This window comes from Megalops cyprinoides, chromosome 8 (genome assembly GCF_013368585.1).
Source record: "Megalops cyprinoides isolate fMegCyp1 chromosome 8, fMegCyp1.pri, whole genome shotgun sequence".
NCBI classification, from domain to species: Eukaryota; Metazoa; Chordata; class Actinopteri; order Elopiformes; family Megalopidae; genus Megalops; species Megalops cyprinoides.
Window position 1 is genome coordinate 36,073,951 of NC_050590.1, and position 13,174 is coordinate 36,087,124.

Consider the following 13,174-nt stretch of genomic DNA (forward strand, 5'->3'; position numbering starts at 1 on the left):
TTGGAAACCCAGACTATAGTAAACCATTCCATCTGTATGTTGCAGAACATTCAGGCTTTGCTAGTGCAGTGTTGATGCAGGACACACCCACAGGTAAACAGCCATTAGCTTACTATAGCACAAAACTGGACACCATGGAGCAAGGCCTGCCACCATGCTACCAGGGACTGGCAGCAGCTGTATTTGCCTATCAAAAGGCCTCCACCTTGACAATGGGGCATCCAATAACACTGTATACATCCCACCAACTACATGTGTTGTTATCTAGTCCACGCTTTGTCCTAACCAAAGCCAGGAAAACAGGTTATGAGATAATTCTGTCTGCACCAGGTATTAAAATACAGTGATGCACTACTGTCAACCGGCAACCAGAATGATCTTGCCTGTAGATGGTACCCCTCATGAATGTGTCCAAAAAACAGATGCCTTTCTTAAAGCCCGTGAAGATTTACATAACCAATCCATTGTAGCTGACCTCACACTGTTTGTAGACAGTTCATACTATAGGGATGAGAAAGGAAATCATGCAGGTTTGGCATTGCATGACTACAACCGTTGTTTCAGGAAGCTGATGGCGCTTCCTTTTCTAAGGTGCAGGCAACAAAGATCACACAGCAGTGTTCTGCTCAGTTAGCAGAAATTAAATCCCTGAGCGCAGCATGTCAGTTGGCAGCTGGCAAGCGTGTCAACATATATACTGATTCTGATTATACATACAGCGTTTGTCATGTTTACGGCACAATCTGGAAGCAAAGAGGTTCTCGCAGGGGAGATGGTACACCTATTGCACATGGGGAAGCGATTTCAGGTTTGTTAGAGGCTATGAATTTATCTGCAGCAATAGCCATTATTAAAGGCCCAGCACATCAGAAGAAAAACATCCTGGTAGCCAAGGGTAATAATTTGGCGGATGAATTAGCATGCCAAGCAGCAATAGGTCCAAACCTTATAGGACCCATGATAGCAGAAGAGCCCAGTCCCATAGCAGACTTATTCTCTCTTATTTAGGCCCAAAACAAAGCAAGTGTGTTTGAAATCAGTGTTTGGCTAAAAAGAGGGGCGGTGAAAACACAGGATGGCCCCCACATCTGGTTGTGGAGAGGGCCAGCGGGCCATTTTGTAGCGCCCAATTCAATGGTTCGCACGCTGATCCCCCCTTGCGCAATGGTCTTGACCATGTGCATCCTGGAAGTCATTAAGCACATTCAAAATGCCTGGTGGTCGCCATATTTGACTAGTATGGGGGATTGCTCATTACATGAGTGTGAGGTATGTGCAATGCATAACATTAGGAAGGCTTTTTCAGCACCAATTGGGACACATTCTGTGACGTGAGATTGTTTAACCATCCTGTTATGTTCAACTGTAAGGAACAGCAGTAATGTTCCTGGGTCAAATTGACCCGGTGCATGTTTAACCATCCAAAAGTACTTAAAAAATATTTTTTCCTCCATAAACATTATCTTTAGCTCAATTAATATCAATTTAATCAATATTTAGTGTAATCAAGTTTTTCACCCCTTACAGATCATGGTTTACTTATGATAATTCACTCGTTTTTCATTAAAAAAGTAATTTTCAAGCTGTTTTTTTCTGTACATTGGCAAAAACTAGACATTCAACACATTTGTTTTATTTATTCTTATTTTATTTAGACTTTTTCAACAATTTTCTGTCATGGGGGCATGTTGATTAATACAAACAAAACATCTCTTCTGTTCCGGGTCAAATTGACCCTTTCAGTTCAAATCACACTAAATGAGTCACAAGCATTATTTTAAAACTACATCTTATTTTTTAACAATGTTTACAACAGGAAACCTGAAAAAGAAAGAAAGAAAATTGTGCGTGTGTGTGTGTGTGTGTGTGTCTGTGAAGCACATGAGTGGCAGGATGCCACTACATGTTTTGTGCAAATGAATTTTTTGCACTTGAAGCATGTGGTGCTGGTCTTGCTGTCATCTTTCAGCTTGCAGACATGGCACCTCTTCTTTTTTCCCCCAGCAGCAACCTAGGAAGATTAAGATGATGATTACTTTATTAATTTGATAGAATTAGTATATGTAACAGGCAGAATGGAATGACCATTGCAGCCATCGTAGTGCTTGTTTGCGATCTCGCCCCCTTCCATGCTGCTGCGGAAGTTAGCTGTGCAAACAATTAACTTGCCACACAAGGCAGGTATATATATAGGCCAGGTAAGATGCACGGAGCTGAACTGCTCCTCTGCATACCTTTTGTTTCCGTGTGCCATAATATTCCTGATCTGAGGTAGGTTTCTACCTTGATTGTGTTTGTCGATTGGGTGTTGTGGGCAAGCTTCCATTACTTCCACGGTAACCAATATACTGCGCTCAACAGGTGGTTGCTGGCATCCTCGTTCCCTGCTGGGTTTGAAGAGTTTTGCCGTGGCTGTTTCTCCTTTTCCCACCCCAGTTCATTGCCTCCCTCCATAGGAGCAGCCAAGCTCATCAGGCAGGTAAAATTATAATTTTATGAGTTTCAACAGGTAGCCATTAGAGCAGCAGTACCATGAGTTGTCCGGCGTCTCCCGTTTTTACCTCAGGTGTAAGTAATGTTGTTGTCTTAACAGGAAGACTGCCACTGCTGCTTTGCCTTCCGTTAGTTCGTATGCCCTGAATATTGCCCCTGTTTTTTTTAGTGTTCGTTGCTATTAGGCTGTGTGTCCTTTAAAAAAATTGCCTTTGCGGGTTGGTTGGTGTATTTTTGTTTTCCTCGTTTGTTCGTATTATTTTCTCAATTCTCGCATATGTGCCTGTGGGGTCGTTTTGTGTTCGTTGTGTTTATTGGTTAAGCCCAATTGGGCTGGTGTGTTTGTCAGCTCATCTCCTCCGTGTCGCAGCGAGTGCGTGGGGGAGAACTCTCGTCGGCGCAACTAGTATTTCGGTACTGGTGATAGCAACTGTCGGTACCTAAAAAAGGGGTAACGATAATTACTTTGGCTAGCTGGGTCTGACTTTGTGTGTACTCCCCTAACGACATTCTTGACTTTATGAAATGGCAACTCCCGCAAACACAAGGCTGTGAGCTGATTGGTTTTTGCTTGGGTTGTATTATGTTGGATCTGTTTTTGATTTGGTTTTTGTTTCTTTCCCTTGAGTAGGTGCTGAGGTTCTCCTGGGGGGGAGGCTAGGCACTCGGTGGTGAGGTCCCGTCACTGCATGGTTTGCTTATAGGTTGCACTGGAGTTCACAGAAGGTACACCTTTGTTTTTTTTTCTTTGAAGCACTTGTGTGAGTATTTCACTTCTGGACACACACTACTGTAGTCTGCCTCCCCGTGGCTGACCGAGGCCCTCTCCGCATTGGCATTTTAATGTACTCTTTTAATGAAGTAAATTTTTAACTTGTACTGTAGCAAGAACAAATAAAATTGTTGTATTTTGGAAACAGCGTCTCTGTCCTCTCTCAGTGAGCGAACCTGTGTGTCTGGCATGTCCTCTTAGGGTTGATTGGACTGGTGTTGACCCCTGTGTATATTTCCCTGGGTAGCATTCCCAGGGTGGCGTAGTTGGTGCCCCCCTGGTCATACTTTTAATCCCCCCCCCTTTGTACTCGCCACATACAGAAGTATAGAAGTTTGTCTTTCTGCGCATCCTGCTCCCCTGACACACATGCGCGCACACACACACTTACCTCCGGAACTGGTGGGGTCAGTGCGTCCCCCTCCTGGATCCTCCTCACCACGGCCACAGCTGCTGGGGTTCCTGGCAGGTGCTGCCTTCTCTCAATGTGGGGTGTCCCAAGCTCCTCGAGGAAGAGCCGTCTCTTGAACAGCTTGGAAGTTTTCCAATCTGGGAAGATCTCAGTCCAGATGACAAATGCATTGTAGGCCGACACATCCACAATGTTATAAAAGATGGCCAAAGGCCAGCACGCTGTCATGCGTTTGCAGCTGTAGGACCCAGTCACCTTGTCAAGATTTTCCACCCCTCCCTTGGTGGCACTGTAATCCAGGATCATCTCAGGTATCTGGTCATCTCTTGGCATCCTTATGCAGCGTGCTCATCACCACAACATTCTTCCCTCTTTTGGGACAGTAAGAGACCAGGGCTGTGGTGTCTGTAAAGTCAAACTTTGAAGATTAAGGGGCCCTGTCCTTGAATGACAGCAGTTGGTTTATTTTTCCTAACAGTTCCGACCATTGTAAGCTTCCGCTTCAGCAACTCCTGACCCAGGGTGTGGGAGGTGAAAAAGTTGACACAGGTAATGTTGTGGCCCCTGAGACCCTGGATCATGTCAAGAACCACCCGTGTGCCCTGGTTTCTCTCTGGTGTTCCTCCAATAGGCTTACCAGTGTAAACCGTAAACCTGCATGTTTCATGCATAGCTTGAATTTGCATCACAAGCTGCCCAGATCTTTATGCCCTATTTTGCTGGCTTTAGAGGCATGTATTGCCTAAAGGGGCAGCGACCTCTGGATGCCACCAGCCTTTCATCCACGGTGACATTAGGACCTGGGTTGTAGAGTAGTGGCAGCCGCTCGACCCACTTGTCCCACACTGTCCTAATAGCTGCCAGCTTATCTCTCTCCCGTCTGCCAGTTGGGGTCCAGGAACAAATTCTGTGTGTGTGTGTGTGTGTGTGTGTGTGTGTGATTAGGAGGGATTATGCAATCACACTGTGTCTCATATTTGAAAAGAAAACAAATCAGTTTTGGTCTAAATTTGATATTTTTACCCTTTGTAGCCTCCATTCTCACTGCCGGGTCAAACTGACCCGAACAGTATGTGTGTAATGTGTGTACAGGCGGCAGTGTAGCATAGTGGTTAAGGAGCAGGACTCGTAACCGAAAGGTTGCCGGTTCGATCCCCGCTGGGACACTGCTGCTGTACCCTTGGGCAAGGTACTTAACCCACAGTTGCCTCAGTAGATATCCAGCTGTATAAATGGATAACATTGTAAAGAACTGTAACCTATGTAAGTCGCTTTGGATAAAAGCGTCTGCCAAATGAATAAATGTAAATGTAATATAAACATGTAGGGGGGGGTTGCAAACACGTTAAATTAGTCATTTTCCATTTAAATGTTCATTACACTAATTAAGCCCAGCAGAAAAGATTTCATGGTCCAAAAATTATTAAAAATATTTTTCCTGTATTTTTAAAGTTTGAAACGGGTCAATTTGACCCGAAACATAACAGGAGGGTTAATTAACAAGGATGGCATTTATCGATTTAAATTACATTAAATGCTCATGACACATCACAGCTTTTGTGAGGTCTGTGTTCTAAACGATATTGTTCATTGCACTCAACCTATCCTAAAAGTTTATTCTCAGTAATTTAAGTCGATCTAACTAAATTTAGCTCCGTTTTGTAATTTGAATTTTGTAACACAAAAAAGCTGGCAGCTATTAGGGCTGTCAGCGCTGTTTCGCGAGCATAATCATTTACTCCATTTATGCATTGGTGTCGATTATTGTGTGAATTATTTGTTTTATTGTTAATCAAGGAGGATAAAGGGAAACAGGTTGAAAGTAATGATAGATTTAAAGGTAATGTTTCAGCCTCCCCTGCTTCCAGCTCACCAGCCGCCACTGGTCCAAAGGTCCCTTTAGAAATGAAAACATGATTAGATGTATTATAATAGATTATAAACAACTATTTAAATTAATGAATTTGCACAACCTAACACTGACATTTCTCACCTCTTTTTCGCACTTACTTTATTGTCACAATCTATAGATAAGTAGCTGTGGCCATGAGGCAGTCCGTGGTATACACTGCTAAGCTCCGCTACTGCTATCCTGCAACTGAACTCACGATGGGGATGTGGATGCGTGCAGTAGACCCACATCCCGGGCAGTTGCTAGTCAATAAGGTAAGCTTTCGTATTTCCGCTACCAATCAAATAAAAATATAGACGTGGTCAATCGTCGTTGTGTTTTACCCGTTTTTGCCCGTTTACGGGCACAGGATTGGGTGTATAAGCATAACCAGGAAGAAAACAGAATAGCAGTAGAAGGAAACCAAATGAGGTTTTATTTGAAACTATGAAATTCTAAATTAGAAATACATTTTCGCAAAAATCTGGGACAATTCGTGTCCCGGAAAAGATTATCAATTTTCCGGGACAGTCGCTCAAAAAAAAGGACAATCCGGGCAAAACTGGGACAGGTGGCAACTCTAGGAGTAGGCCTAACATACATAAGGAGTAGGAGACAAAAACAAACACATAAATGTCTTCAGAAACCCCTGGTGTCTGTAATACTGCAGGATCTGTGCAAGCAAAACAATAAAATACATTCCCATTTCCATGCAGCAACATCATCAGAGCTAGCTAGCAAGCAGAACGTGGGGAATGACATGTTTTGTGTAGAGGGGTGCGCTAGTACACGACATTCTTGCCTCACACACAACACATACAGATAATAACACAAGGAAGACTCATACACCGTAGTTCATTAAATTCATTTTATTGGGTTTATTTACTAAAATTTACATTTGATAAAACCACATTAAAAAGGTGTCCAAGAGCGAAGACTGTGATAATTTTGCCAGTTGTCGTTATTGTCATTATGATCTGTGATTTCACTGTAATCCATTGGCATAGTGTTTTTACATGAATATCCAGGTCCGTAGAGGGCGCTCTGAGAGTGGTGGGATAGGGAAATGGATGGTGGCTTGCTCGCAGAATAAACTGCGAGAGAAAGCCAACGCAACAAATTTGATTGTGTCTCGTTTAATCCCATCACAGGTCTGTTAAAATACATATTTTTGTTAAACTAAGTTGTTGGTTTAAACATCAATGATGTATTGAATAGTTATATCCGATTTGTGTTGAGAAAAAAACAATGTAGCAAGCTTTAAAACTGAGTTCTTGTAAAGTTCATAATGGCGCTAAAACTAGCCGCCACGGCAGGGAGACTAGCTCCGGCCATTGAGTTTACATGAGTTAGAGGGAATTCACGTGTATATCGCTGTAAAAGAAGATAATTGAGATGCATATCTAGCGCTGTGTAAATAGTTTAAATGGTAGAAGTTGTAACAGATTAGGAGGCTTGGTTATGTCAAGATGATATTGCTATGCATGGTGATAAAGATTACTAAAAATGTCGTAATGAAGTGAATGCATTAATCTTATGCCTAAAAAAGCTTAACAGTATGAGAAGTAACTGCACTGAAAATGATCTGATTGCAGTTTAATTAATTTAAAAGTAAGCACATTGGAGATGGATTTATTATTGTTCAATTGATTTGGTACAATCTATTTCATTGGTTTTGATACATTCTATGCTTTATAGTAGTCATGTTATTTGTATCTGAGACTGATAGCAAATGTATTGTTTCACCTCAGTACTCTTTTCAAAACTATATCAGTGTGAAGAGTCACATTGTGACATTATGGGAATGAGTTACAGTTTTAAATGGACAGGTTGTCATGTAAAGTGAATAGTTATGTCTGGAACACTGCATTTTTGAGAATTCATCATTCATTAAGAAGTAATCATTCTTATGATTCATGTTGAAAAGCAGAATAAACTGCGAGAGAAAGCCAACGCCACAAATTTGATTGTGTCTCGTTTAATCCCATCACAGGGATAAATGTTGCAGATCCACGCACCCGGGCGTGGTGTTAACATTTGGAATGCACGGAATGATGCTAGCTAGCGAACTTGACAGCTAATTAGCATGCAGACACGTGGTCTGATGAAAAATAATCCTAACATATCGTTAACATACCGGCCTCACTTGCAGGCATAGAGGACTGCAGAATGAGTTACCTATCTGTGGTACAATCAGCAGAGATTTATTAATTACACCGTCCAGGCACTAAAAGGGGTGAGAGAACAATTGCATGCCACCTTGATCATGACACTGCAGAACAGATTTATTCTTGACACGAAGTTGGCAGAGGAACAAGGGGTATGTGAGCGTACTGGAGAGCAATGTTGCACGGTTATCCCAATGCACACAGGAGAAGGGGGTAATATAACAACAGCACTGGAGGCATTGGAGAAGTTGAGAGAGGAGCATGTCATGAACACAGCGGGGGAACCAAAGAGGTGGTCATGGTGGGATTGGTTGAATTTGTCATTGTGGAAGACAACCTTGGTTAAGATAGGGATGGTTGTAGGCCTGATGCTGTTGGTGTTGATATTTGCCTCGTACTCTGTGATCCCGCTGATTCAATCTATGATTAAGAGGATGGTGACCACTGTGACTGGCCAATTTCCAGTAAGTCTCAGAGTTATTTCAGCTCCCCACCACAGGTACCAGAGGATGTTACAGTGGATAAGTGCAAAATGGTGAGCAAGGAGGCACCCAAGTGGCTGATGCTTTCTTCAAGTGCCATACCTTGGAATGATTGCCATGTTGGAGGGAAAAGTCTGAATCACTGTGCATCGTAAGCGCTAGTAACCTCTCCACAGTGATGGCCCTCTACGGTGTGCAGAACACCTGGGTTGAAGACACAACACACACTGATCATACACTCACATGAAGATAGAAGCTGACGTACATTCACATGAGCTAATGCTCCCTAACCTAGGGCAGATAGTTAAACACCCACACATAATTATTTTCTGCACCTCTGCCCAAGAAGAATTATGACCAGCAACGGCTGAGTGAAGTGCTAGCAACCTCTCCTCTGTCCACTGGTCCAACAACTCCATTCCAGACCGTGGAAGAAGAGATGACATTAATCCGCTTGGCTGCTTGCGTGATCCCATAATAAAGGCTGATTATGCTTCTAATGCATGATGTTTGATTATACTGTGGCTGATCCCATTACTGATGTAACCATGCTTAGAGGGCATATTTAACTGATGCAACTATAGTATGTAAGAAGAGTTAGAGGACAGCCCAGTTGTCGTTGTCACAGGGGGACTCTGGCAAAAGCCAACCAGGATCCAGGTGGCGGGTGAGAGGGAACTGTAGACCACTATAACTACAGCCGTCATCCATGTGGAAGGGGGGCCACAAGGCACAGCACAACGTGTGCCCTAAATGCACTGGGGGCGTGCCCTGGCGGCATTCTGTGAAGCAGCTTGCACCTAGCCACGATGCTGGAGGAATCCTGGACAGCGACTGCTGGGCAAATCAGTTTACTAGTGGCGTATGTAAGTGGCAGAAAGCCCGATTAGGGAGTCTGCTGGGTTGTTCTCCCCATCGGCGAGTCGATGAGGGCTGCCTGCCTGTATTTTATGTTATTGTATCCACTTAACCCGTTGTAATGCATGTTATGCTTACTGATCATGTTTTGTGTTTTTTTACTCACCATGTTTCACCATGTAACAATGATGATGTTGTGTAGGGACAGGAGCACGGGGCGGATTTTACCCACTCCCCGTATATTGGGGAGGGGATGTTTTCCACACCATTCTCTGCTCTGCTGTTAGACCTCCCTCTGAGCGATAGTCATTGTCTTGATAATCGCAGATGCCCTGTGGCAGCGTCTTGCTGCCTGGCTAGATGAAGTCTGACAACAGACAAGAGGGATAGTTGGCCAGTGTGACTATCCAGTTACAAAGGGGGGAAATGTGGTGGAAAAGCAATATATAGCATATATATTCATAAACATTGGCAGTAGACATGCAGTTCATAAGCGTTTCCAGTGGGTTATTTTAGGTTAAAGCGGAGTGGATTATTTTTAGGTTAAAGTAGATAATTAGTTATATTTTTTATCAGCAGTTTGCAGCCTTGGAAATACTGGTGTAAAGCCAAGACAGATGCATGTTTTTATATACAAGAAGAGGGTGGCCTTGGAAATAATGGTGTATAGCCAAGACAGATATGGAGTGGGAACAATGCCAGAATGGGAAACAATGGTGTACAGGAGAAGGTGGAGTCTGGAAATGAAGGAGGGGTTTGAGTTTAAGCTCCACAACAGGAGGAGCTAGGGGAAAAGCATAAAAGAGAAGTGTATGCAGATGGTGGGGCAGAATGAATGAGGGAGTGAGGGTGTGAGTTGCTCCATGCGGACCAGCCTGGTTTATGGTATGTTATGAATTATATACAATAAATCTAATTGCATCAGACTCTGTGGATTATGCCTTTTTTTTTAAAAGAAGTGCTAAACAGTGTGGAGGGAAACGCTCGGCAGTGTTGTGCAAGTTCACACTTAAGAGCTAGCTCAAAGTTCAGTTCACACAGATTAAAATGAACAAATTCACATTCATAGTTCACAATTTTGAACTCTGAACAAGTTCACAGTCCCAGTTTGTTTCTTCCATTTTTTAAATGAGCTGCTCCAGGGACTGTTTTATGTGTACGTCTACATGGGCAGCGATTGTTACACATGATATGGGCAGTTGGTTGTGAGCTGTCGAGCTGTCTATCTGATGAGTTGCACTAATAAAAGCATCTCAAGTATGGAATAATGCCGTCCATGGTTATTCATCAAGCAGTAACTTTAACACACCCAAGGATTCCAAATCTCGCGCAAACCTGAACGAGCTCAAGTTCACATTCTTTAGCTGCAAACAGATACGTTCAAGTTCACCGTTCACCAAAAAAATGAGCACGTTCAATGACTGCGCTCTTTTAACACGTTCATGCACAACACTGACTCTAGGTCCATCTGGCCCTGGCCAGGAGCAACACCACCACAGGATGGCACAAGTAATGAACTTTCTCTGTCACTTGCTGAGCTTTTTGAGTATGAAAAAGGTACTTTGGGAATCAAACATTAGACATTAGAGTGTTAATTCCTCTCTTGATCCTTTGGTGAGTTCAAGAGATGGATTCTGTGAAACCAGATCATTTGAGGCTAGATTAGCTGGACAGACTGTCTAAATTGATGTCTAAATTGGTTACTCTACCATCCACACTGCGAGCCAGCGACAACCCATTGTAATGTGCCAAACACAACAAGAAGAGTACCCCTTCATCTGTGAGATGGACAATTCACAGCCACTTACTTTTTAGGGTTTTCCCAAAACACCTAATCTGTCAGGCAGATTGCAGCACTTTACTCTGAGCCTGTGGCGATTTAACAAAAAGAACGCCTTTAGTGCACTGTGTGTGCATTCACACATGTTGAGCACAAACACTGCAACACTGTAGCTAATCAAATTTGTTATGCTGTTAATGAAAATAAATGTGGGTTGGGCTCTGCAAAAGGTCTGACACAACACAATAGTAGCCTACTGACATTAGCAGATTTCAACCTTTGGTCAAGCCATATAGCGCTAGTGGAGGTAGAAAAGATCAAGGTGGCCCTCCACATTTCCAGCATCTCAGTGGTATGGTACTTATTTTTCAGCTTAAACATTTTCATGATTCATAAAAGTACATGTCCCAGAAATTGCTTGAAATATCTTAGTGAGTTTAGTGACCCAACTTTTTCATTAGTGGTCTGGATTAGCAGGGTTGTTTTGCACTCCCTAATGAGGTTTAAAGAGCTTTTTTGAAGTAACACTAAATGTTTTGATTTATGTTGTGAGACATCGCATGTCCCTTGACCCGCGGTATTTAACCGTGTTAGGTATAGAAAACATTCCACTATCGTTTTGTCTCGGCTGGGAACTTCATCAACTACCATTTGCGCATGTGGGACATGACACAATGGTCGGACAACAGTCAACTTGTCAGGATTTCATGCAATTATGTAAGCCATGAGTGCATGGCAAAGTGGGACTTTTCTGCACATGCATTAAAGGGTGCGGTAACACATATCCATGAGGATCAGTAACATAAACCTCAGAGAGCAAGAACAACTGCGCTGCACACATCTGCCATTGCTGGCCCTGTGTTAATCACAGACATCAACGCTGGCTCGCTATCCTCATTATGAATCAGGAGGCTGCAGAGGCAATTTGTGTGTGTGTGTGTGTGTGTGTGTGTGTGTGTGTGTGAGAGAGAGAGAGAGAGAGAGAGAGAGAGAGAGAGAACTGTGGGACGGTTTTGTTCTTTTTCAAGTTTACCTCAAGAAATATTTGTATGCGTTTCATGCCCACTTCAAAAAACTAAATGATAAATAAATAAATAAATTTGTGTGTGTGACAAGAAACATTACTCATTGTACGATTATTTATGCAAAAGTTGTTTATTTGTTTATTTTAATGAAGGCATTATGACGACATTTATTGAAAAAAGTTTCTAAATCTTATGTTCCCGAAAAATATTGACCCACGTATGTTTCACTTACAGTAGCTAATAAAACACTTAAGTAACACTGAATATTAAAATGAGAAAATAAGAAAATTACATTGTCCAAGACTTTTCCAAACCTCAAAAACAGTGGTTCTGCATTTAAGTGCCTTGGCTTGGCTCTCGATTTCTGCCACGACTCTCATTCGCATAATTCACACGAACAGACACAGACACAGGACACAGAAGTGTTAGCCAAAGAATCAGGTTAAACACAACCATCTACGATGTATGAGAAGCCGTTTAGGCCAAAATTGAATAGGCCTACTTCACCTGCACATGCATGCATATACTGTACATAGGCCCTACATATATACATGCATATACATATATACAGGCATGCACGTGCATACATACATGCATACATACACACACATACATATATATAAATGAGTATGAGGGTATATGAATGTCAGTATGTATGTATGTGTGCATTTCAGTATGTATGTATATGAGTGTGAGAATGTATGTATGTGTGTGTCAGAATGTATTTATGTTTGTGCTTGAGTATATATGTATGTGTGTGGTTGAGTATGTATGTATCCAGAAGGCACCATACTTTAACCAGAAGCTGCTACCATAGATATCGAAGCGTAGATACCAAGTTCTTGAAAATTGACTTTTACTCGCTTAATTCTGACCTGATTTTGCCTGTTTGCAAATTTGGCTTGTTATAAACGTGAGAAATTCAACATGATACTGGTTACTTATTGGAATTAAAATCAGGTTACTGGGGGCGGATCTAATCAGCTCTATGCTAAAACATTAATCTTCTGAATAGCCACAACTTCCTCTGGGACATGCAGGCTCCGATCTATGAATAGCCAACATCAAGTGTAAATTATTTAGAATTTCAGCTTTTGTGAGCTGTTTTGTGTATCATGTTCAATTTCTTACGTTTATAACAAACCAAATTTCATGAAAATTGGCTCAGAATTAAGCGAGTTACAATCGAGTTTGTAGAGAAGTCTGCATCTCTCAATACACATTGTATTTGTTTACTAGAGGATCTTGACCGTTCCAATATGGCGACTACGCAGACGCACGTCAAATTGCAAA

The 13,174-nt window shown here is 42.2% G+C and overlaps 1 pseudogene; it reads right to left on the reverse strand.

The window, feature by feature from the left end:
• Positions 1–13,174, reverse strand: part of LOC118781675 — a 31,696-nt pseudogene that overhangs the window by 15,863 nt on the left and 2,659 nt on the right.